The sequence below is a fragment of the Canis lupus genome (genome assembly GCF_048164855.1).
Source record: "Canis lupus baileyi chromosome 16 unlocalized genomic scaffold, mCanLup2.hap1 SUPER_16_unloc_1, whole genome shotgun sequence".
Lineage (NCBI taxonomy): Eukaryota > Metazoa > Chordata > Mammalia > Carnivora > Canidae > Canis > Canis lupus.
The window spans coordinates 1,920,477-1,947,594 of NW_027326424.1; the positions used below are offsets into that span (position 1 = coordinate 1,920,477).

Below are 27,118 nucleotides of genomic sequence, written 5' to 3' on the forward strand. Positions count from 1 at the left end.
TTTTTTTTACTATCCATAGAACTTTCTTGTGTCTCCTTTGAGCGTGTGCCCTGGCACCAAAGGCCAGAGATGTACAAGCAGCTTAAATCCGTTGTGATCTCTGCTGTATACCCACATTGCTTCTGGCCAATCCCAGATGTGTAGAAAGCTTATCAAACCCCCTATGTGTGCTCATTTACTGGAACTCTTGTTTAATCACTAGCTATGCAAATTTAAGCAAATAGAGCTCCTAGCCTCTCTTTTCACTTGCATCAGGATTGCCCTTGTATTAGTTAGGGTTCTCCAGAGAAACAGAACAAATCAAATACACCTACAAACACACATACACACATATATATGAAAATACATGTGTATTTTTGCATATTTACATTTAATCATGTGTTTATGGAAACTAGGAAGTCCATAATCAGGTATCTGCAAGGCATCTGAGACCCAGGAAAGCCAGTGGTTAGTTCTAATCTGAGTCCAAAGCCTTGAGAACCAGGAGTGTCCATGATGTAACTTCTAGTCTGATAGCAAAAAGCCAACCTCCAGCTCAAGCAGTAAGTCAGAGAAAGAGAATTCTCTCTTCTTCTGTCTTCCTCCATTTTATTTAGGCTTTCAACAGGTTTGCAGATTCCCTACTTGGGGAGGACAATCTGCTGTACTTACTCTATGGGTCCAGATACTAATATCTGCCTGAAACATTCTCACAGACACACCCAGAAATAATATTTAACCAAATATCTGGACATCCTGTGACCCACTCAAGCTGACCCATGAAATTAATCATCACAACACTTTAATAATAGTGTTCTAAATTCTGTGTAATCTTACTAGCAGTGACAGTGACAGCCTGCCTCTCCCTGGCTGAATTATCATGGGCAGAGCCAGTGAGGTCATGGGATCCATCCTAGGCAAGAACACCATAGGCTCATGCTGTTCTTACCCAAAGTTTCATAGTATTCATGAATAGATGCTGTTTACACTGATGTTCGATGTTGGGTGATTTCTAGATTTTTAGCAATCTGAAATGATTGTGTTTGACAGTTTTGCCCAGTTTTATGGTTCCTTTCGGTTAGAAGATAGTTGGCTTCCTAATCCCATTATGCTGGGAAGGAGATTTTATTAACTATAAATTTATCTAGAGTATATAACTCCTTTTCAACATATCCCTTTACCATTCCAAGCCTGTGCAAAAAGAGACACACACAGAGGATGAGAGAGAGACAGAGAGAAAAAGAGAGAGAGAGAGATCAGTGATCCAGAAAATGTATCACTTCACAACACTTCAGCAAAAAGATCTTGCCCTTTCAACTCAAATGAACCTTGCTTTGAATCTTGGAATTATAACTTCCTACTATATGTACTCTGGAAAAAAACACTCAAACTCTTTGAGCCTCCTCTGTAAAACAGGAATCTTAGCTGGGTTTTTGTAAAGACAAAATGCCTTGGCTATAATGTGTACTTAATGAATGCTCGTTTTCTTTATTATACCCCTTCTCTTTGCTTTCCATAAGCATATGCTATGTGTAACTGCCTGATTTTATGTTTGGTGTTTAAAAACTGCATTAGATCGTGTATTTGGTTATTGATGTTTAAAGAGTACATAGCTAGAATTATTGGTAATTCAAGAGACACAATGGAGAAATGGTTTCTGAAGCAACCAACACCCCTCTGGTTTGATGCCCAAGAATGCAGCCCTATTCTTGTGTTTTTACAAGCCTTATGTTGATTTATGTTTGCAAATGTACTTTTGGTAGTTTTCTTAGGCTATATTCCCAGTGTCTTGCTTTAGATAACCATTGTATATATATTTTTTGCAGTATTTTCTAAGTGTTACAAGGAAGAAGGAATGAAGGGGATAAAATGCATGTTAGTTTTTGTGGGATAAATTCCAAACCAACTGATTCTAGTGGAACTTCCCTTTTTTTCCCCCCAATCTTTCTCTTGGTCAGTTATAATATCATTACATATAGCATTAATATCATTACAGCACTCTCAGTGTTTCTTCTCTGAACAAATTCACTCAACCACAACTAGTTACTAGACTAGTATTTCAATTCTAAGTACTGGTCATGACTAGGAAGTGAAGCAAAGAAAAAACCTTTGTAATAACAAAGGTTATAGTCTCATTTAGAGAATATATCCATTTTCCTGCATCTTGCTTATATACATTTCATTTTATGTGTATGCCTAAATACATTGTGAGTTTGACAAACCTATACCGTAATTTTGAAAAATGAATCTGCTTTTCTCCATGACTATTAACTCTTAATAGTAAGAGACATGATTTATTTTCCCCTTGAATTATTACCTCTCTCATAGGAGAGAGTATCAGACATCAAAGATCAACCTGGCTTTGTAGAAACAACACTGGAATTGAAGTGGAAATGGAACACAAAGTTTTCTCTGTCCTGCCCTCATTGTATGATCTTGGTTAAGTAAATCAACTTCTCTGAATTTTGCTTCCCTTCTATTCAGTAATGAGATTATTTAATCCCAAAGTTTCCTATTGCTGATAAAATGCTATGACTCTGCAATCCTCTTACATTGGTCTGAATTTTATCTATGATGTCTTTAAATAATTTATAAAATAAATGCTGCTATTTGCTGTCTGCCTGATTATACCTAAGGTTCTCTGGTATATTTGTTCCATTAGGTGTTGGATGTTATTTTCAGAGATACGATTTAAAGTTTCCAGGCAGCTAGACTAATCTCTTTTGAGATTGGGACCTCATTTGGTTATGGCCTCACATTAATAATCAGTTTATTGTACCATGAACTTCCCCACTAATTCATCTTATATTTGTGAATCTATATTATATCTATATTTATATCAATTTCTAGATCGGGACATTTAAGAATATGATTTGAGAACATTCCAGAATAGGATCTCTTTAGTCCTGTTCTTAAGCCCTAGAGTACCTTAAGATTTATTTCTTTATTTAGAACAATCTCTTCTTTCAGTGCACTAAATTATTATATCCCATCTACCTAAAAGCTTTGAAAATATCTTCAAGTGTTCAATTTACATCTGGTGGTGAGAAGAGGCATGGGGAACATAAACTACTGGCCAGACCCTGTTCAGAATTCTTCTATTTGCTTAGCTCCATTGTGACTCCAGCAAAGAGTTAAGCTAAAAAAAAAAAAAAAAAAAAAAATTCCTTAACTCATGTACCTTCAGTGTTCTGTGGGAACAATGGAATAGAAAAGCAGCACATTATAGGCCTCACCCAAAGAAGGGGCTCAGGTTTGTACATTTCAACCTCATCTAGTCTCCATCTTATTAATGGTTTAATTTTGGCAGCTACACACCCAAGAGTGAAAGACATAAAATCCACAATTTTACCACAGCTGTTTCCTACTTCCTCTACAAAATTATTTAAACACCTTGTGACCTAAGGGGAAAGGATAAATGAATGACTTTCCAAATGAATTATCTCCTGTCTGCTGTGTCATTTCAGAAGTATTTGCTAATGGACAGAATAATCTTTCACAATTATCTTTCATGATCTGGAGATTTAAAAACTGTACTTAATCCCGGTTCCTATGTTTTCATTCTTAGAACTGCACTTTACATAGAAGCAGAATTGCTATAAGAAATATGGAATCATGCTTCATTTGAGAAAGCAGAGAGGATTTACTAAATACTCTAAAATCCTTCTGAAAATCTTGTCTTCAGGAGGGAGCTTCAGGATCACATCTTTAGGATTTGGAAACGTAAATTGTGCTGCCAAAGAGTTTTCTTTTTTTATAAGTAGTGAGCTATACAAACATGTTTTGAAATACCATTTTGAGGATACAAAGTCCAGATTCATATTAAAATTCAAAGGAAATTGAATTACATAGTGGTAATAACACCCCTACCTGATCATCTGTTAGTAATGCCATGGTAAATATAATTTCAGTGATAAATCTCTGCCAGTACTACCATGTCCCTGTTCCACAACCACAGAGCATATACACATACACAAAAAGGAGTAAGACAAGGAGGGGGGGAAAAAGCCACTAAAACACCTCACATAATAAGTCAACACTTACAGTATTAAAATATCAACCCTTTGGACAAAAGAAAATAGGAATGATAACTGATCCTAAGTCAGGTACAATCTTGAATATTTCTTTCATCAATAGAGATCTTGCAGCTGAAGTTATGTGAGAAAGGTTAATTAGATTAAAATTAACTCTACCACTGACTATGGGGATCTTAATCATGCAAATGCTTGAATCTTACTATTTTTTTTTTTTTCAGCTTGATACCCAGAGGTGATGTTTGCTTAGCTCAAAATGACTTTTTTCTCTTGGCCACAACACCCAATGGAATGTGTCTCCGGCAGCCAAAATTGAACATAGTTGATTGAACAAGGGTAAGCACTTGAAAGGAATGGGACCAATAAGATCCTCTCCCCTAAAAGCTGGACAGAATGGCTAAGTGGTTCTCATCAGCTTGAGAGAGAGAAAATTTCCGAGGTTAACACAATCATTTCACCTGAATTCACTATTGGCAAATAATGCCATTCCATGAAAAGGTATGACGGATATGTCCAGAGAGATTACAAACATCTCATCCTGGGTTCCTTAAAGTCTCCATTTCTTCATTCCACTTGTTGCCTACTTTCTAACCCTGATTTCTAGAGACATTGCTCACTATTAATAAGCTTCTTTTCTGATACTTAAATGAACAAAAATTGATTTGAATGGTTATACCCCCAAATTCCTGTCTCATACAGGTAACTATAGAATATAATAACTACTTTAACCTAACTATACCTAATTTTAGAAATGAAAATGAAATGTAACAATGTGATGACAATTCTGAGAAATAGAAATTCTAAAGAACATACTACAGTTTTTAATGACACATTGCAGATAGTGATTATTGAATATTTCTTGAATCTTTTTTACTCATTTAAGGGTAAAATTTTTTAACAATATATGTGAGTAGGGTATCTTGAAAAAGCCACAGTTTAATTGGCATATCAAATCACAAACTGCTTTGGGGAAATATTTTAATATTAATCTGGTTTGTGTCTACTTAGTGTGAAAAGTTCCGAGTTTTTTCCCTCTCAACCAATATTCTCTGAAATTTCTTGCTCTCAGAATGTGTAGAAAGACAACATATTATCCTTTCTCCAACTGGAATCATCACAACGTTGGTTAGGCTTTTATTTCTCCTATAAAATGTCTTTTATTTAATAGGATCTATTTCCCAGGTGTTAAATTTTCCAGAAGAATAATTTCCCTTGTTTTAACTCCTGGCCTGTATGGCATTGGTCTCTCTTGACTAGTTACTTGCATATAAAAAGAGTTAATTTAAATTCAAGTCCCGCAACCTATTTTCCACTGTTTGTAGATGACATTATGTAGTGGAAACTAATATAGGTCCTTGTTAAAATGTTTTTCTATTTCAAAAGTGATTTATTTTGAATTCAATTTCCCAGTTATTAATATAAACATCTAATTCAAAAATGTAATGTCTTAATAACAAAGTCCATTGAATTGGGACAAATTTCTGTCTGTTTCAGGAGACTGGGGTAGAAATCTTTATATGGGTAGAGTTCTATTGTCATTTTAACATTAATGCATGTGGTATCATAAAATCCATATTGGTATAAACATTAGTCACTAGGCCACAGACTTCCTTTTTCATTTTATATATGTACCAAAATGATGCAAAACATGTTATACTAGGGGGTAGCTTTTTATACTTCTGGGTCACCACTTGTTGGAAGAGAGAACAATGGGCTAGATCTAGAGAGAAAGAGATCTTTCTTTCTTTCTTTCTTTCTTTCTTTCTTTCTTTCTTTCTTTCTTTCTTCTTTCTTTCTTTCTTTCCTCTTCCTTTAATACTGGCTACAAGTAGGCAAGTTTAACCAAGAGGAAATTTAAAATATCATCTTGTTAACATTTTTCCACATCTGCAAGGCCTATCCTTAGAAGATTTAATTTTAAAAAGATTTCCTCTTATCATGAACAGGTTATGACATAAGCCAAGTACTAAATTCTAGTTTAATATCTTCTTAGAGCAGTTTTCTTAGAATCCTGTGAAGTTCTGTGTTGCTTTATTCTCCCCTTCTTGCCTGCCACTTTCCAAAACTTCCTGACTCCCTTTCTCCATGATTTGTAATCTCTGTGATCCTTCAAGGCTCACATAAGACCTCAACAAAACTTTTCTCAAAGTTCAAGGCAACAGCTACTTCTTCCCATACTTGATTTATCATAATAGGATTCATGCTTGGCATTTAGTGGTACAAGGAGAAATAAACATTTATTAATGAATGGTTCCTCTTTGGTAGATATTTTTAGTCTATTATAATTTCTAATTCATCTCTCATTTATCTAATTTGGTAAACTAATAGAATGATTCCTCAAAGTACAGATATTACAATAACAATATCTTCTGTCCTTTGCCATCACCCAAGTAAGCTTTGAAAAACACTTATGTTTGTCTTACAGAGCCAGTCTTCTTTTGATTAGGTCTTAAATAGCTCCTAATTCTACTGAACATACATGAAATCTGTAGGATTAATTTTCTTTTTCCCTCCTTTAATTAGATCCTTCTTTTCTTCATAATCCATTATCATTTCTTGAATATAAATAAAAAATACATAAATGGACAATTAAGCTAAAAAATAAAGCATGACATCATATTGGGCAAACAAGCTATCAACATAGGTTAGTTAAATAATAATTGAAGATATATGTATACAGTGCCACAAGACAAGGTATGTTCCATTGGTGAGGACAACGGCTCATGTAGTTTCACAGGAGAGAGAGGTTACATTCATCATGAATGAACTGAGACAACTGCATAGAAGAGGGGACTTTTTCTCTGGGCCTAGAAGAATTGTTTGAAATGGGAGCAAATGCATTTTAGGCAAGAGAGGTAAGTATGAAGAAAGGAAAGGAAGTAAGATAATGCAGGGATTGTTGGATTGACTAGCTAGCAGTAAAGAGCAGACAAGATTAAAAAGAAAGATGAAAAACAAAACAAAAGACTAAAAGGGAAGATGGATTGTTGGACAGTAGAAGGTCTGAATAGCATGCTAAGAATTTAAGGGTTTACCCTTGAGGAAATGAAAGAAACTGAGTTTTAAAACCAGAATTAAAGTGTCACATTCTAAAGACTTAGCTTGTTGCAGATTTAGTTAATTTGATAAGGAAGAGACTGAAGGAAAGGAGATGGGGACTGTTGATGGAGCACTGAAGGGAACTATGAGAGCTAAAGTGAATATGTGGCATCACCAAAAGAAAAAACAAAAATAACTGCTGCATGACATGGAAAGAGGAACCCACTGGGCTTGGAGACTCAAGGAATTTTGTAAGGTTAAAGCATCAAAAGTCCCAAACTGATACTAAAAGAAAACAGAAAAAAGAGAAAAGAAAAGAGAAAAGAAAAGAAAAGAAAAGAAAGAAACAAAGAAAGAAAGAAAGAAAGAAAGAAAGAAAGAAAGAAAGAAAGAAAGAAAGAAAAGCATGTCAAAAAGAAGAGGGAATATTCATCTTTGGAATTACTTAGTAATGAAAAGTTTATTCCCCTCCAGTGGAGAGTTCACAGTTACACTGGTATGCTCCTTTCAACAACTAGGGTCTTCCAACTACTTGAATACCCTTGATTTTAGAAGTATTCTTTTTCAATTGTGTGAATCTACATAGCTCCTGAGAGTAAGACGCTACAATGTATTGAATGCACAGCACACCAAATCTCCCAGAATATCCTTTATGGGGACAACTCTCTAAAAAACTATTGAAAATGTGTTGAATTTACATACTCATAACCTGACACAAATTTCTCCTTGTTGCCCAACCTCTGACCTTCCCCATACACACACATACGCACACACACAAACACACACACTCTCTCTCACACACACACATTCTTAACTGGCTTTTTAGGCTGCAACAGAAGTCACTTTGTAAGTCTGCTCAAGGAAGATGCGATTAAGATAATTTGAAATAACCATTTTTCCCCACCTTGGCTTATTAAAGCTAGATGTTTATCTAGAGGCATTCTGCACCTAACTATAAGTTGGGAGACCCCAGTGTCAACAGTAGTAGCAAAAAATGAAAATTACTATAAAAATTCCATATTTTAAGAGAAAGGTATCTTTTAACAAAGTTTATAAATTGAGATATGCAAAATGAGTTTGTAATCTGTGGAAAATCTGTCTCAGGATATTTGATATAAATGCATTATATGTAGGGGTACATACTTTTAAGAGCAAAACCAATGCTCTTAATTGCTCATAAAAGAGTGAATAATTAATAGATCTATTAAGGCATACCTTCTATACTTTATGAATTTAATACTGAAAAGTAGTATAAATAAGAAAAAGCATTGAGCAAGGAAAACAGGCTATTGAACTGAATTCTGAAGTGTGTGTGTGTGTGTGTGTGTGTGTGTGTGTGTGGCTGGAGGTGGAAGTTTGAAATGCTCTTAAAATTATTTTTATAAATAGAATACTATCAGAATACTATTTTAAAGAAAAATAAAGTTAGGAAATTTAACTCATTCACAAATGGCAGGTTAGGAAGATGATGGAGACTTTAATTGGGAACTCATTTAAAAAGCTGCTCTGGTAAATCCATGCTGTGGATACCTCTCCTCTCCATGTATGTAGAGATGGCCACTATTGCAGGAACACAGGTTATAAGTAAATTCTAAATAAATTGCAAAGAGCTGAGGGCCAAGACGTGTGGCCATCCAAGTAGAAGGGTAAAGTACTTTTCTCAGCCACGCTGCTCATTCACTTGGTAAATCACAAGGAAACTGTCCTCTGTGGGATCTCAGAATACGTTAGTTCTCAAGCACAAGGGTGAGAACCGTCTTGACATACTTCCTCTCAGGGTTAAATAATCTGGATTCTGAGAGTCCATGGAGAAAGAGAGATGAATTAGAGGAATTAACCTGGGAACTTATCTTAGTCACATGTGTGCATTTCAGCGAGTGCAACAATCTAATTGTTTTTTTTTTATTATAGTGAAAGGTTATCTCTAATTCGTACTGATAGGAAGCCACGAGCTGTGTTCTGAACAATTTACTAAATATAAACGGCTGATACATGCTTTCCTGATCCAAATGAGGGCTTTTCCTACTTCTCACATTTTGATGGCTTGCTCACTTGTTTGTTTCTCCAAATTCTTTGCACTGCAGATCTTGGATCTGTTACCTTTGTACAAAGCGAGCCAATTGGGGAAATCCGCTCTCACTGCTCCTCTACTGAGGAAGAACAACAGTGGATTAATGATTTCGATGTTTCAGGCAAACTAGCTAATTCACATACAAATTAAAATTTAATGTAACCTATGATAGTTTTATTGCATGTTATTGCTTCAAAAAAAAAAAAAAAAGAAAGAAATCTTCCACCCCTTGGAAGTTTTTCCTAATTAATTGTAAATCTGTCCATTGCATCCTGCCCTAATTAAAAAAAATTAATTAATTTTAAAAAATAATAAATGCCATGATTCCTGCTTTACCTATCATCCCACAGTACATATTGACGTCGTTTTTATGGGCATAATGTTAGTGGGCAAAAATGTCAATGCATAACATTAATATGTAGCAATATTAATGCCAAACAATGATTTAAGCCGCAGGAAAATCTTATAGGTCAACTTCTAGTTGATTGCTATCTTAATAGGAGAGTAAAAAATGTTATACATCCCAATACTCCCAAAAGTGATTCTCCAAAGGGTGATTTTGCCCCTCAGGGTACGTTTGGCAAGGTCTGGAGAGTTTTGATTAGCCTGGCTGGAGGGGGTTTACTACTGACATCTAGTGGGTAGAGGTCAGGCCTGCTGGTAAACATGCTGAATTACAAAGAACGGGCCACCCCTACCCCAAAAAACAATTCTCTAATCAAAATGTAAATAGGATTCCTATTTTCCCTTTTCCTGCACTATAAACTAACAAACTTTTTTTCACTGATGAAGGGTTTGCTTCCTATTTTAGGGAATTGTGTATATGTGTGTGTGTGTGTGTGTGTGTGTGTGTGTCTGTAGGCTGAGGAATGTATAGGCTGAAGATAAAATAAATTCTCTCGACTTAAACAAGCCAGAAGCAAAACATGCCTTCCTACCATTGCCTAATATAATAATTAAAATTACTAAATCAAATTTCAAAATCCAACTTACTGAGAAGAAACAAAGAGCATATGTTCTCTGTAGAGTATTAGAATAATGCATTGGGTCACCATTAATTATTAAATGAAGCTACAAGTATGACAATAGCAAAAATATAAAAATGTAATATGTAAAAAAATGTTAAAAAGTAACAAAAAAAAGTAAAAATGTACATTTTTGTCCCTTATTCATAAAATGGCAATTTTCTGCAATGGCTAATCTCTGAAGTTGGGAAGGACAAAAAAGGAATTTGATGTTCCTCTTTACATTTATGATTTAATTTCCAGAGTGACTTCTTATTGTAACTGAAATTCTTTCTTGACTAGAGGTCCATCTGGGACTATTTATAAAATAAACTGTATTTCACAAGTCCTTTGCAAAGCTAATCAACAATGACAGAAAATAGCCTAGAATTGCCTTGGGCTAATTGTGGGTAGAAACTGTGCAAAGAGACATAAGGGAACCATTTGGAATGATGGAGATATTCTATATCTTGATAGGGGTGGTGATTGCATAAGTGTGTGTATTTGTCAAAACTCATTGGATACACTTAAAATGGGTGCACTTGAGTATAAGTAAATTGTATAATAATAAAGCAGGGTGGGTTTTTTTTTTAATTGCCTGCTTTGGATAATAAATCATATGGCTATTTTACTCCTAAATCTAGTCAAAGTAGCATCTCACACTCAGATTTGGTAATCAAGTAACACATTATTTTATGTGTGCAATGGCTACGAACAACTAGAACATCCTCTGTGTGCTCTGCCCATACCAAATCATTTCCTTCTCTTTGTTTTAAAGATGAGGAAACAGAACCCAAAGATTTTGATAGTAAAAATATCCTTTACTTTGAAAAAAAAAAAAGAATATCTAAGGCATTCACACTATTATAATTACATTACTCATAGGTAAATTATGAACTCTGGAAACTAGCTACCTTGCTTTTTTTTTTTTTTTAAAGATTTGTTTATTTATATTAGAGAGAAAGTGGAGGGAGGAGCAGAGGGAGAGGGAGAGATTGAATCTCAAGCAGACTCCCAACTGAATGTGGAGCCAAATGCTGAGCTCAGTCTCATGACCCCAAGACCATGACCTGATTTGAAATCAAGAGTTGGAGGCTCAACCAACTGAGCCACCCAGGTGCCCCTGGAAGCTAGCTACCTTTCTGAAGGACACACAGTTATATAGTGAATATGCCAAGAACACAATGTATACTTTCCTTAGCTTTTCACCATGATGTTTGGGCTGATCCTGTAATACATTAGATCTAACCTGGATGGAAAGAGAACTGTATGAATAATTAAGTTGGGTCATATATACTCCAGATCTAACCCGGCATAGTTGGGATTTCTGACATAGGGTCACTATAGATGCTATTTTCTCTGTCATTTTTGACATAATGTATTGCATTCTATAACCTAAAAGAGCTCATGACTATTTGTTTTTACATTGAGATGGGACAGACATCCTTTCCTTTTAACACAGGTACAAATCAAGATACACCAAGTAAAGACACCTAAAATTGGTTTATCTTAAACTTAGCTTGATGATGGAAAAGTTGATGAGACAGTGTGTCAGTGAGGTTCCTAATAGGAAACAAATGGAATAATCAAACAAGGAAAACCTGAGAACATCTGGTTGACAAAGGACCCATGTGGGGGTCTGGTAAGGAAAGCACAAAGATAAACGGCATGAGAGGGCAGCAAAATGATTATATCACTCCTAGGATCAGCAGATAAAATATAAGGTGCTCCATTAAATTTATATTTCAAGTAAATAACAAATAAATGTTATAAATGTTTTAGTATAAATAGGCCATGTTCTCTTGCTTTTTTTTTTTTTTCCCCCTAAATCTTGTGACTCTAAGTCTACTCCTCTCTACCAAATAAAACACAGAAGAACAGAGCCAGCTTCTGGGCAGACCAGAAGACAGGGATTTGGACAAAGCAGATAAGATGTCACAAGTAGAGGAGAGAGAGAGTGAGGGACCCCCACAGTGAGGGAGCCTGTGGATGAGGCATCTGGCCTCACTTTTCTCCCACTGCCTGACTTCGACACAAACTTCCCAGTGTCTGAACCCCAAAAGACCAGCTTCCTAAGACAGAGCACAGGAAAAAAGGAAGGGCAGAGTGAATCTGGTGAAACAAATAGAAACTATCTAGTCCAGAGAGGATTACATTCCTAGCATAGCCAAGGCGGTGGCCACACTTTGGACAAAGGAATTTAATACCTGAAGTGACACCTGATTCATAAGTGAACTTAAAATTCATTTCAAAAATAAAATCAATAGGAATATATAAACTGATGTACATAGTATATTTTTATTCAAAATATTTATCCTGTGTAACACAGTTCTAAACAGGGAACATAAATTGTACCAAAAAAATACATGAAGTGACTCAATGGAATACTCAAGAAAACCAGGTTGCCACTTCTTTCAAAGAGGAAAAATAAGTCAAAATGGAAACCAGATTACAGCATCCACATAAGAAAAAAAATTATGATAGTCCGAGCCTATGGCATTTCTCTTACAAAAGCAGGTAAATGAAGGTCCAAACTTCTATAGAGTAAATCCAATATTCCTTTATGGATAGATTGTTTTAAGATTTAAAGACTTTTAAAAACCATTCCAGATATGTCACTCTACAATTATATTGCTTATGGTAGCCATTGCTTATGATGACACATAAATATTTTCTGACCAAAGCATTTTGTAAAATTTATCTGCACTCATGATTTCAGATACCTTAAAAATGTTCATGATAAGGGAAAACTTAAATAGTAACTTACACAGTACGATCACAAATCATGATAAAATAAACATGCAAAAGCATAGACACAAAATACATGTGCATACATATCTATCCGGAAATACATGCACAAAAACAATGACATTACTTGTAATTCTGGATATAGGAACTACGGGTGACATTTTATCATATTTTTACTTTACTTTCTAAATGTACCATTCTAAATGATTTTTTATAATCAGCCAAAAGAAAATAAGTAACATTTTAATATTCTTTTGTGAGGGTTTTATGTTCTAGAATAATCATTTTAATTGTCCTTTTACATTACTTGTGATTCTGGTGGAAAAATGATTCAAAAGAAGAACATACTTACTCTAGGATAACACGTTGGAAATACCCCAGAGAAGAAGACTGTAACTTTGTGTGTTCTTTTAGTTTTCATAGTAAAATGGAAATTGTTTGTAGTTGTTGCCAAGAATAAGGCTTTGTAACTTTGAGTTTGGCACACACCATATACTACATATCACTATCCAAATGTTGCTGGAAAATCTGAAGACTTTTTTAGACACTTTTACAAGAGTGAGCGAAGTATTATCTTATCACAGTTAACAATTATATGTTCATTCTCTTGAATGAGTACAGGGGAAAACATCAAGGGACATTTCTGGCCTGGCATCCTGAGTCTCCATATTTGGCATTGGAATGACTATCACTCCATAATTGGGCTAGTGTCCAGGGAAAGTAGAAATGGCTCACGGTAGGGGACATGCACTTGGCAGTGTTTGGGCCATTTCTCAACATTTCAGTAACTGGAATGCCTCATTTCTCTGTGTCGACAGTCCTGAGTAACATAGTAGTACCCAGGAGATCATTTAAACTCTAATTTTTTTTTTAAATAGGTAGCTTTTCCAGGCAAGCATAGCATTTTGCATCTTAAGCCCTGTCATCACCCATAGGAAAAAAATATATATGATGTATTTCCTTTCATGCATCTAAGTTCAAATTTTTGAGGTCATTCTTTTTTTTTCCAAATAATCGCTGGATACAGTCCTTTTTTTTTTTCTCTCTCCTTTCTAAGTTTCAACAGCTTACCCTTAAAAGACATAGATTAAAGAAATGCTAAGACTTGCATTTTTTTCTAAAACAAAGATTAGTGCTCACTGTATGAAGCCAATATCCCTCTATAGGAAAAAATGATATTAATAATTAGAGGATTTCTAAATTGCTGAATAAGGATGTGGCAAGTGTTTTATTTTTTATTTTTAAGTGCATTCTGAAGTCTCGGGGTGTGGCTTGCAGCAAATACAAAACAGGACATTGTCAAGTTAACAGAGAAGAGAATGTGAGGCCCAAATTGCTTATTTCAGTTTGGGCTTCTGCTGCAGGTGGATAAACAGGGTCCACTGGAAGGGCCCAGTATCATTTACTCACTGGGTGATAAGAGAATAATGTATGGTCCCTACCACTCCATGTTAATTACAAAAGAAGAATAGTGTTCTTTTTAGCTCCGTGTCACCAAACTATGTGAGACAGTCAGGAATATTTAGTGTTTAGGGGAGAGAACTGAATCACAGTAGCAACAATTTGGTCAAATTATGTTCTTGAGGTCTTTCATTTGTCCTCCCCCAAAACATCCATACTTGTTGTCGGGCATATTCAGCAATTAATAATTAAATTATTTTAATTTTAAAATTAAAATTTTTAGGATAATTTTCAAAAACTTTCCTTGAAACACATACACTCCCACCGTTACATGCATACTTTCCATATGCCGCATCTATTAGAATTAACTCAAGACAAAAAATGAGAATGCGTCCCTGTATATTAGGAAATTCTTAAGGCTAGCAACTAGGAAATACTCACATAACAAACCTGTAAGCAGTATCTCCATCCCAAAGAATGGAAATGTGAATAAATTCAGGGGTAGCTTACTTTTTCACTGTGGAATAACCACTTCAACAGGATTTTAGTTATAGAAGTTAATATTAGGACCTGGGTTTGATTTGGGAGGGGGAGGGCGTTCCGACACCTGATGCAGATTTTCTAGTATTTTAAATTGGTTATACTTAACAGATCTAAGTCTGCACAGCATTCTTCTTTGCTCTTGTTTGATTTTGCATTCCCTTTATCAAATTCTAATGCCTTATTGAGGGGCGAAAATGTGTCACTAGGAGGTAATGCATTTGGTCCTTAGTGATTTGAAGGAGAGACACATGGACACAATGAAAATGCAATCCTGACCTTCCTCTCCTACTGGGTGACACAGAATGAACTGCGATGGCTACAGTTCCACACATTGCTGCTGTCGCATGTACTGCACTTGCAAAGACTGTGTAGCCTATCTTTGTGAAATATGCCAAGGTACTTCCTCTTGTGTACTAATTAATGAGTGGCCTAAGGGATGCCAGAGGGCAAGGCTACTTCTCTGGCTAAAAAGTGGGTTTCTCTGAGGCCCATGGGCACTCCAGGCTTTGGGGCTCCCCATCAGATCTTTTCTGGGGATACCTGCTCTGACCATGACTATTCCAGGACCTAAGAGTTCCTGTATCTAACTGTTGTCATTAGCTAATCTTTCTATTTTATTTTCCTTCTATATTTTCTGATGCAAGAACTCTGAAAAGATGCTTCATGTGATTTGGGAAAACAGAGACACTGCTCTGGTTTTATCCTCCCATGAGATACTGTGGATATGAGAGAGCAGGCATAGCATTGGGAAAAGCAAAATCCAGGGCACCTGGATGGCTCAGTGGTTGAGCATCTGCCTTTAGCTCAGGCCCTGATCACAGGGCCTGGATGGGGTTCCCTGTGGGGAGCCTGCTTCCCTCTGTGCCTATGTCTCTGCCTCTCTCTCTGTGTCTTTCATGAATAAACAGATTTTTTTTTTAAAAAAAAAGGAAAGGAAAAATCCAAAATCTTAAGGAGAAACAGCAAGTTAAATATGGCAGATTTCTTCTCCTCCCCAGCCTCATTAAAATAACAATAAAATTAACATTAAAAGAAGGAGAAAAAAAAAGAAAAAATAAATAAAAGAAGGAGAAACTCTACAAAAACAAAAAAAAATAGAGAGAACTCAAATACAATTCAGAAATTTCAACAGACTTTAAGAAAACTGCAGATTCAGGAAAGGAAAAGACTTGGCAGATAGGAAGAATTTGCAGCCTAAGAGTTTGACTGGCCCTAAAAATCTCATAAGAGTTAGACTCCAGACTATGGCTACTACCCAGAGGTGAGGTAAAGTGGAGTGCTGAGTATACACAAAGTAGTTGAAAGAAATGGGAGCCTCAGTTCTGAAACAACAAGGAAAAGAAATCTCTCAACAATGTGAGGGATCCTGGGAGTAGATCTATCTCACTGGAGCCTCTGATAAGACCACAGCCTTGGATTTCAGTCTGTCAAAAGAGAACCTGGAGTAGAAGACCCAGATGAGTCATGCCAGCACCTGACTTACAGAAACTTAGAGATCATAAATGTGTTTTAAGCCCCTGGGTTTATGGTAACTTGCTATGCAGCATCAAAAACCAATACAGTCTCTCAAACTCCTTCCCATATCCTCCACCTGGAATTTTAGCAACTAGGAGTAGAACCCCATCTCAAGAAGATTAAAGAATTGTTTGCTTTAAAACCTAAGAGGTGTGATTTACTTGCCAGAGGGACTTCTAACTAAATGGCCAGCTGCAGTCTGATCACCCCACATGCAAACCCATTAACTAATATGCATCTTGTACATTATATGTATGTTATGGAATTCCAAAGGTTTTTCTAGAGTTATACCAGAGGATCACCAGAATTTTGAATAAGAATTTCCAATCTGAAGACACCAAACAAACAAATTAAAGGTATCCAGAGAAAACAGAGGCAATTCAGACGAAGAAAGAAAGAAGAAAGAAAGAAAGAAAGAAAGAAAGAAAGAAAGAAAGAAAGAAAGAAAGAAAGAAAGAAAAAGAGGAAAAGGAAAGAAAATTAGAATTCAGGTTCCTATAAAACATGTCAGATCCTTTTTATTTTCAGATATCCTTTTGATGCTCAATTACTTTTGATCATCTGTTAGCTAGGTACTATAACTTCTTTGTAAGGGCAGAAAAATAAATGTTTTTTCCCTTATTACTTCTTCCTGATTCGAGGACCAGTGCTAGTTCAATCATTTTCATTTTGTCATAATAGAGACCTAATTCAAAAATCTTTTCAAAGCTTTGTGATCTTTTAATGCCAAATAAACATACAACGAAATTGTAATTTTTAATCTGATAGTCAAGAGCTGAAAGAAATGTTAGGATAAATGAAATGAGTTTTGCTAGACATTCCTGAAGGAGGTATTTTTAAATGTTACCTTGTGATAACATATGTCAAATGTATTATAAGCATTGCTATAATCTCCTCTGAACACTACTTGTCAAACTTACCTCCAATAAAGCATAAACTGCTGGAGGATTGGCTAATCACAAGTAAAGACAGAAAGTAAAATCCTTCCTTTTTTTCTGTTGAATCTTCACAAAAACTTGCACTTCTGTTTCTCATCTTTAGAGAAAACTCATGTGTTTTTCTGAGAAAAAATACTCTTTGAAATATTGAATTAATAAAAAAGTTCTTAATTATAACATTTTTTAAAAAGATTTTATTTATTCATAAGAGACAGAGAGAGAGAGAGAGAGAGAGAGGCAGAGATAGGCAGAGGGAGAAGCAGGCTCCATGCAGGGAGCCCGACGTGGGACTCGATCTCGGGTCCCCAGGATCAGGCCCTGGGCTGAAGGTGGCACTAAACCACTGAGCCCCCGGGGCTGCCCCTTAATTATAACATTTTAATGATGATTTGCCGCATGTGTTAAAAAAAATAGAGAGAGTGTAGTAATTAGGCACTCTACAGATCTTTTCCCCAGAATATAGAAATCAAATAAGAATTCATTGGAAAACCCCTGATCTCCTACTTTCTTCTTTAATTAATACTTATAAATTATTTGAAGTATTTTCCATTTTTATTTTTGGATATTTTAATTTGGAGCCCATCATCTGGTCTACAGATTGTGGAGTCCTGGTAAGAGTTTAACAACCAGAAAAAATATAATTAAAGCCCTAATGTGTATTTTTTTACAGATTTCTTATACGTAAATACTATCACAATGGTCCATTTTAAGCTACAAACGTGCTATCACTGAAGGCGAAGTTGGAAAGAGATGCTCACAATTGGTTTTCATGAGCCAGTGCAAGTCAGCTCCAATATACCACTGTATTTAACCAGTATATTTCATATTTCAGGCCCTATGATTCTCAGATGCTTTAATTTAAAATAAGTATATGTTCAATTTAAAAACATGAGTATATATAACATTTGCATAGAGCTTGTGCCAATGGATGACTTACTTTTCTTTTTCCTCTGGTGGTGATTTGAAATGTTTAAAATATTACTGATTTTATGCAAAAAAATACTAGGATTGCTTTGATGATTTAATGTTGCTACATATATTGTTGGTGCTAATGGAAATGATCAAAATTAAACTTGGAAAATTAAAATTTGCTTCTTTTTTTCTTAGTGATTTCTCTAACTCAAAAGCATCAATATACACCTTTTTCTAATCTCTAGAAAATTATATTAGGGAAGTATGCCCTTTTAAAATTGATAGATACCATCTCCACATTATTTGTAGTTTATATAAAATTCAGATCCATGAAAGATTAGTAAGAAGAAAAATAAGAGAAAGTGTTTTGAATGTAGCCCAATAACAAAACAGTAATTCTATAATTACACAAACACCGAAATCACCAGTTCTAATTTCTCTACTTTCTCTTTCCACTATTAACCAACGTGATTTACTGAGTCTCCTGGTTTCACTTGTGCTCATGAAATTCCTCATGATTCTAAAAGCTGAATGGAAGTATGATGTAGAAAATGATTGCAAATAGAATTTTTGTGTACTAATTAAGACTAATGTTGTGTGACAAAAATGCTCCTGGTGATCCTGGAAGGAAAGTGAGCCAAGTTTATTCATGAGAAAAGTGCTGTTTTCTCTGCTCAGAGAGAGAAACTGACTCTCTGTAAGTCAGGCTCCCCACCAAAAACAGACCCCTACATGGAGATGTATGTACAAAAGATTTCCTTGGGAGAGGTCTTAAGCCCATCACCTATAAGGAGCAAGGAGAGAAGGACTGAAGGAGAAGCAGATGCATCACGGGGTTTAGCCAATCCAGAGGGAAGTTCTGCAACTGGAATGGTCCTTTCAAGATGCCTCAAGTCAAGGCAAAGGAGTGAGACCTGATGCAGAGACACAAATCACTGAACATAGACCATCCCCAAGGAGGAGACATAAATTCTCTTCAGCCAAGGACAATCCTAGAGAGGGACTCAGCTGTGTCAGCAGGAGATACTCCCAGCGTCTAGAGTGAGTGCCAGGAATGAGAGCTTGGATCTGGAAGTAGAGATGCTGAGGACCCTGTTCAGAGCACTGCGAGTACAATCTCATTAAACAATGAACCTCTTATCCTAGCTCTACTTCTTTTCATTATTAATATTCTATTTCAGTTTTTTTGAAGCTGAGGAGATCGTAATTGCTTCTTAGTCATTTACATTCTGTTTGGAAGTGAACAGTTTAGTTTCTCTACATGTTATTATTTCTAAAACTATTTTCTTATGGAGTATCATTCCTTAGTATGAGATGTTCAAGCCACTGAATGCAGATAACAGATACAATATTAAGTGTTAGAGGAAATGTTTCACCTTTTGTGTTTTTCTTTTTTTTTTTTAAGATTTTATTTATTTATTCATGGGAGACACAAAGAGAGAGGTGGAGACACAGACAGAGGGAGAAGCAGGCTCCCCACAGGGAGCCCAATGTGGAACTCCATCCTAGGACCCCGGGATCATGACCTGAGCCAAAGGCAGACACTCAATCACTGAGCCCAGGTGCCCCTCACCTTTTATGTTTTTAAGAAATGAATTTGTTTGAGTATGATTTTTATTACAGTCAATCGTGAATGGCAAAAGTTGGAAAAGCCCTTTGATGTTTCTTGATTAGGTAAATCCAAGCCATTTATATTCCAGTTAATTTACACAGTAACATCAGTGAGGTCATAAATAGTGGGTTGTATTTCACAGGAGCTAACCATCACCTTTAAAGTCCAGATGTGGGATCCCTGGGTGGCGCAGCGGTTTGGCGCCTGCCTTTGGCCCGGGGCGCGATCCTGGAGACCCGGGATCGAATCCCACGTCGGGCTCCCGGCGCATGGAGCCTGCTTCTCCCTCTGCCTGTGTCTCTGCCTCTCTGTCTCTCTCTGTGTGACTATCATGAATAAATAAATAAAATCTTTAAAAAAAAATTAAAGTCCAGATGTCCCAAGGGTACGTCTTGTGAACTAGTTATGAAGCTTTCATGGTAACAGGATAGGGAACAAGTATTAATTGGATAGGAGATGGCATCCAACATGGATTACACTTTATATTCTCAGGGTTTTCAAGGTGAATGTCTTGCAGTTATATCCTAGTTTTTGAACTTGTTGAACAAGAGATAGAGATTTACCTTTTCAATGTGCCTGTGTTATAACCTATTTTATTAAGTGTGTGTGTGTGTGTGTGTGTGTGTGTGTGTTTATGTGTGTATTTGACAATTCTGGCTTCAGTTTTATCTCTCAGGAAAGCTAAAGTAGTGGATATAAACCTACACTTTTCTGTTACATAACAACATGTGATTTTCAAAGAGGGGAAAGTAACTATTTAGCCTAATGTGGTTAAAGAATTTCAGGGTTAGATAACAGCCACATTTTCTACTTCTCTTTCCTTGCACATTATATTCAATTTTAACCTCACTGCTTTCTAGATGAAGCATTTGAAACATAAAAAAATTACAGTTCTTGGGGATCCCTGGGTGGCGCAGCGGTTTGGCGCCTGCCTTTGGCCCAGGGCGCGATCCTGGAGACCCGGGATCGAATCCCACGTCGGGCTCCCGGTGCATGGAGCCTGCTTCTCCCTCTGCCTGTGTCTCTGCCTCTCTCTCTCTCTCTCTGTGACTATCATGAATAAATAAATAAAATCTTTAAAAAAAAAATTACAGTTCTAGACACATAAAGGCTTAAAATAGTTATTAATGATATTCTTCCAAAGGTAATTTATTAATGTCATCATTGGCATCTTGGGTCATCATAAATAGCCTAGAATCTGAATTTTGCCTGATACAGTATTTGTTCCCAGCTAAACTACTGGTCCTCATAATCTATGATGTTCATCATTATATATATATATATATATATATATATATATATATATATATATATATAAAATGTATATATATACATAAATTTATTATATATATAAAATTCATAATTCTCTCTTTCTATATATATATATATAATTTTTCTTGATTGGGAGAAAATTTTCATTTTTATCCCAAATATTCTGAATGCATAATAGAAACATTGTCAACATCTGGTGGAAAACTCCCACCAGAAATTAATTACATAGTGAAATATTGCATTTGACTGTTTCCAAGAATCCAAAACCTTCATCATACTGATAATAGGCAATTGGGCACTCAGGATATTGAGACAGAATAATTTCCTAGGCATTACACTAGGGAGGAAGACAGATTTCCAATGGGCCCAGAGCTGTTGGAAAGGAAACAAAGAATAAAATTTCCTAGTCTATCTCTTTTTCACTTCTAAAATGCTAAAAATCACAATTCTCTGTCACCCACACTATTTTATTTTGATTTAAAGTATATTATCTACATAGTCTCTATATGTTTACTAATTGTCTCTCTAGTTATTTTAGAAGTTATTGAGCGAAGGCTATTTAAAATTCTCTATAAATACTGTTGGAACAATTGGATACCTATATGGAAAAAAAAGGAACTTTGAGCCATGCTTGTGCCATATACAAAAATAAACAGAAAGTGGATCATGGACCTAAATGTAAAATGTAAAGCTATAGCATTTCTTAAAGAATACTTAAGGGGAAAAATGGCTTGTTAAAATTGGCTGTGTAAAAATTCCTTAGACTCAACCCAGAAAGCATGAACCACAAAAATTGATAAATCATATTTTATCAAAATTAAAAATCTCTGTTCTTCATAAGACATTGTGAAGGGGATAGCATGACCATAGATTAGCAGAAGATTTTTGCAAATAATATATCTGATAAGAGACTTGTATATAAAGAATTTTTAGAACTTGAAAATGCAAAAGCAAACAATGGATTTTTTTTTAAGAATAAAGAATTTAGCAAGCACCTTACCAAAGAAGATACACAGATGAGGAATAGACACATGAAAATTGGCTCAACATTATTAGTCATTTAGAAAATGAATTTTAAAAACACAATGGAATATCACTTCCTACTAAATAGAATTGCTAAAATTCAAAGACAGACCATACGTAGTTTTGACAAAGATGTGGAATAATTGAAACTCTCATGTACTGCTGGTGGGAATGTAAACAGATAGAACCACTTTGGAAAAATCATTTGGCAGTTATCTAAACATTTAAAAATAAATCTACAGTATAACCCAGCCATTCTACTCCTTGGTATTTTAAGGGAAAGCATGTACCCATATAAAAACATGTACAGGAATGTTCACAGAAGGTTGATGCTCCTGTATGTGAAAGGATACCAGACTGACAAAAATGTATTTGTCCATCAACAGGAAAGTGGATAAAATAATTGTTTTCTATACATAATGTTCTATTATAATATATTGTTATAAAATAATATATACAATATAAGTAATATTATTATTTCTATATTATATAATTACATACTATTATATCTTAACATTATATATATCATGGGCTATTAGTAATACAAAACAATGAGTTATTAATAAACATCACAAGATGGCTGAGTCTCAAAACAAATGTGCAGAGGAAAAGCAGAAAGACAAAGAATACAACTGTATGATTCCATCTCTGGAAAATTATAGGAAAATTCAAACTAAAATATAGGAACAGAAAAAAAAAAGATTGGATACCTAGGGATGGGCGTGCAATAGAAAATGTAAAGAAGAATTGTAAAGGGGTACAGGAAAATTTGAGGGGCTAACACATATGCTCAGTGACTCTATTATGATAACTGATTTACAAGCATCTAAATAAAGCAAAATTTATCACATTGCAGACTTTAAATATGTGCAGACAATTATACCTCCATAAAGCTATAAAAAATTTGGAAAAGTAGTTGTCACTAGGGGAAAGGGAGCAGTCTATGATAGAGAAGAGCTTCTGGGATGTATCAACATTCTGTTTCTTGACTTAGGCATAAAAAACCCAGGTGTTTTTTTTATTACACTTCATTCAGCTGAATAAGACACTATTTTATGTTTATGCACTATTTGTTCATTGTATTTCATAATTCTAAAAGTTTAAAAAATAATATATACATTATATTTGGAAACTATAATTTCTTTAAAATAGGTAATTATCCCTAAGATTCATGAATTTTGTCATTATTCCTTAATAACAGCCTCAATAATTACTCATTACTTATAATTATTTCTTCATAATTGTATAATTCCTTAATAATGCCAACCTGGGCCTTAATAGTGGTATATACACACCCCTTTATGTGAATTTATAAATTATGTACAGTTTAGGTTTCTTTTGGAAATTGAAGCTGGTCTTTACTTTACATTCCTATGCAAACTGCTTTTAAAAGATAAACCAGAAAACTACAATTGAGTCATATCTCTTTGAGCCTCGTTGGTGGTCCATGCATCATGGAAATGTCTGTTAATTTTTCCGGTGGTACTGCTAGGTTTATGGCAACATTTGGAAGAGTGGCAACTGGGAATAGTGTACTATTTTATTTTATGTTATCTTTATGGCTTAACCATATTCTGTAGCCATTAGGTACAGTGACTCTCTCATCCCCTGGGGTACAATATTATATTTATTGTACGCATTTATCTTGTCTCTGGTGGTTCATTTTCTTTTCCATCCACGGTGAATTTCCTTTCTGCCTTCCACATTACATCTAGGAGTCCTTGCATTCAATTGCTCAAAAGACATTATTATCATGGAGTGAAGTCTATATGAAGTCTGGGAGGAAGTGTTTGTATCTATAAATGGCTTCAAGAAAATGTCCTCAGTAGTCAAGAAGAATGATGATCATGTGTCCAGAATTTAGAAGTGGGAAAAAACTTATAAAATATTAGTGTCCATAGAGCAAAATGAAAAACACATCCAAATGTTATGAAGGAAAAACATAATTTATTAAAAAAGGAAACATTTGAAGCAGTGACGGGGATTGCTTTCTCAGTGATGGTCCTGGTCTGTGGCACTAAAGAGTATCATTTTTCTTTTGAATAGGCCCTAGGTCTTATGGATACATGATTATTTCCATTTTGAAGATTTATGCCAAGGAGTCTTAATGCTAAACCTGAGACAACAGAGAGAATCAGGTTCAAAGTGAAGGTTTAGATTTTTGTACCGTGTATTTTGTACACACAGTAAGAGCATCAGCCATACTAAAGCACAACATATTGTGACCTAATAAGAAAGAACATACAAATCTGTATACAAGAGAAGAGTCTCTTATGGAACAGGTTCCTTTATACTGAGAACTAGCATGGACACTTCAAATGGTAATCTTTCCCATTTGCACCATTCATAAAGTCATAAACTCAGAAAGACATATTCAAATAAATTGTATGCTCTAGTGAACTTACTCTTCTCCTCCACTACCTTTCTTTTATGCATGTTTTTCATTTAACCATGATACAATCATCATTTGATTTCTCCTTTTCTGGACCACATTTAAAAAATAGTTAAATAGCATGTCTGCTTCAGGCCTTCAAATTACTTATCATTAAAAAAAAAAAAACCTATGTTAAGCAAAATGAATAGGTAAACGAACTTATGGTTTTTTGGCAACATAGGTTTCAAAGACACTTTTTGTTTACCCAATAAAATAATTTACCTCTTTTGTTTATGAACCCATTTCACTTCAAGTATTTCCAGGCATCTCCCTGCAATTAAGTTGCTTCTAATTTTTTCCAGCTGTGATCTTAGTTTGTGGGGGGCATTCAATAGGCTATACCAGTTCTAAGAATTACACTGTCACTTATGTGCAGAAGGCATGATACTATACATAGAAAACCCCACAGACTCAACCAAAAAATTAGAAGTTCCAAGTGAATTCAGTAAAGTTGGAGGATAAAAAGTTAATACTCAGAAATCAGTTATGTTTCTATACACTAATAACAAAGTAGCAGAGTGAGAAATTACTAAAACAATTCCATTCACAAATGCACCAAAAAGAATAAAATATCTAGGAACAGACTTCACCAAGGAGCTGAAATACTTACTCTTGAAATTATAAAACATTGATAAAAGAAATTGAAAGCAGCACAAATAGTAAGCTATCCCATGCTCGTGAAATGGAAGAATTAATATTGTTAAGTGTTCATACTGCCCAAAGCGATCTACAGGTTAGAAACAATCCCTATCAAAATGTCAATAGCATTTTTCACAGAATGAGAGCATATAATACTGAAACTTGTATGGAACCACAAAAGACCCCTATTAGCCAAAGCAATCTTGAGAAAGAAGAACAAAGCTGGAGTTATCACAATGCCAGATTTCAAGATACAGTATAAAACTATAGTAATCAAAACAGTATGGTAATAGAACAAAAAACAAACACTTGAATTAACTGCGTTACAATGGCAATATACCTGTCTATGAACATTTCAGAGCAATGTGAATTAAAGAGAGACAATTGTACTTTCATTCTTATTTGAATCATTAAAAGTCAAATAAAAAAAAAAACAAATCAGTTATGCTTGTTGAGGGTGACATCTGCCGCCAATTAACTTCTTATCGTTAAATTGAGGCAGGGGGGAATGTTGCTATTTCTTTGAGATAATCCTACAAGTATTTATAGTTGTTGGGCAATTCTCAATACTTTCATTTTTTAAGATCCACATAGTATATGCTATAAAATGCATTACATTATATTACTTTAGATACACATAGTTCTTCTTACTGAAGTTTGCTCACGTACAATGCAAGGTTAGATTTAAATGATCCCTTTGCCTCATTTTCTACATGAGAATTCAAGCACGCAGCATAATTTTTCATCAGGTTTATGCAAAGGTCAATACTATCCATTCAATTAATGGGTTAAATATTTCTATCCAAAAATAAATTTGCTAGAATAGTGCAGATCTTGTGTTTCATTTTGAAAATAATACAAGCAATTCCACTGTTTGGAAAATGTCTTCTGGAGAGCTCTCTCCATCCCACAATCATGATTTGTGAATGATACCACCAGTTTGGCAAAGTTTTCATCTCTTCTGGGGAGAGAGAGGTGGAAGAAAGCACAAATTGTTTCTAAATTACATTATTTTTATTGTTTTAATAAAATGAGACTGACCTTTCCTTCCATCAGCAGTTGAAGGTACCAGTGTGTAGGAAGGCATATCCATACATCTCTAGAGGAAATCCATCTGTAAGAAAATAATGTTTCATGACTTTATCTGCAAGGAGGCTCTAAATAGGGCATAGTCATAAAGGAGTCATCTGGGACAGTAGACCTACCTAATCTGTCAACTGTTAGAGCAAAACAAATGAGATACTGTTTCACACTAGCCAATATTTACTAAAGACCTACCTACATTGTTTTAAATCCTTGAAACATCAGAGGCAGGGTCAGTCCTAATATCTTAATTTCATGGATGAACAAACAAAGGGTTCAGAGAGGTGATACAGTTGTTAAAAGACAGAGCTAGGCTTTGCTTCCAGGTTTGTCTGGCCCCACAGCACATCCTTTTTCCCATTATGTTAGTCTTATTACTTCTTACTTTGAAAGCAATATAAAGAAGCTATTTTAAGAGTAGGTGAAGAGGTCACTGGACCTCAGCCTTCCTGTATATGAAATTGCAAAGGAATAAACAGAAATAATAACAACCGAAAAATATACCTTTACAGCCAGCATCTCAAATAAGAAACATCCAAAGTGGGACCCAAAGCAACGACTTCAGCTTTCTCAGAGTTATTTCATGAATGTTCTTTTCATATTGAGCTGCTCTTAACTTTTGAAAGAAAGTAATTATAATCGTGATGGTGATGATGTTGAAACTTTACATTTCTAACCAACTCAGCATCATTGCATAAGAAATCTTATAATGGTTGGAAGGAATGCTTGTCTACAAGTCTACTCCAATTACATAACAGTAGCACCAATGGGTACTGAGTGATAAATATACTGAAACATGAAATCAGTCCTTTGAATTTAGGTACAGTGCCATTTGTGCCAAATGAAGAACCAAAACATGAAACAATTTCAT

The 27,118-nt window shown here is 35.1% G+C and overlaps 1 long non-coding RNA gene across 3 annotated transcripts in view; it reads left to right on the forward strand.

Annotated features, from left to right (window-relative positions):
- Positions 1–3,131: 3,131 nt before the first annotated feature.
- The window catches only part of LOC140629523 (uncharacterized), a 39,800-nt gene continuing 15,813 nt past the window's right edge, over positions 3,132–27,118 (forward strand). For all 3 annotated transcript variants that reach the window (XR_012027383.1, XR_012027381.1, XR_012027382.1), the window contains exons 1-2: positions 3,132–3,232; positions 4,235–4,349. This is a non-coding gene — a long non-coding RNA (uncharacterized lncRNA). The remainder of the gene's footprint in view (positions 3,233–4,234; positions 4,350–27,118) is intronic.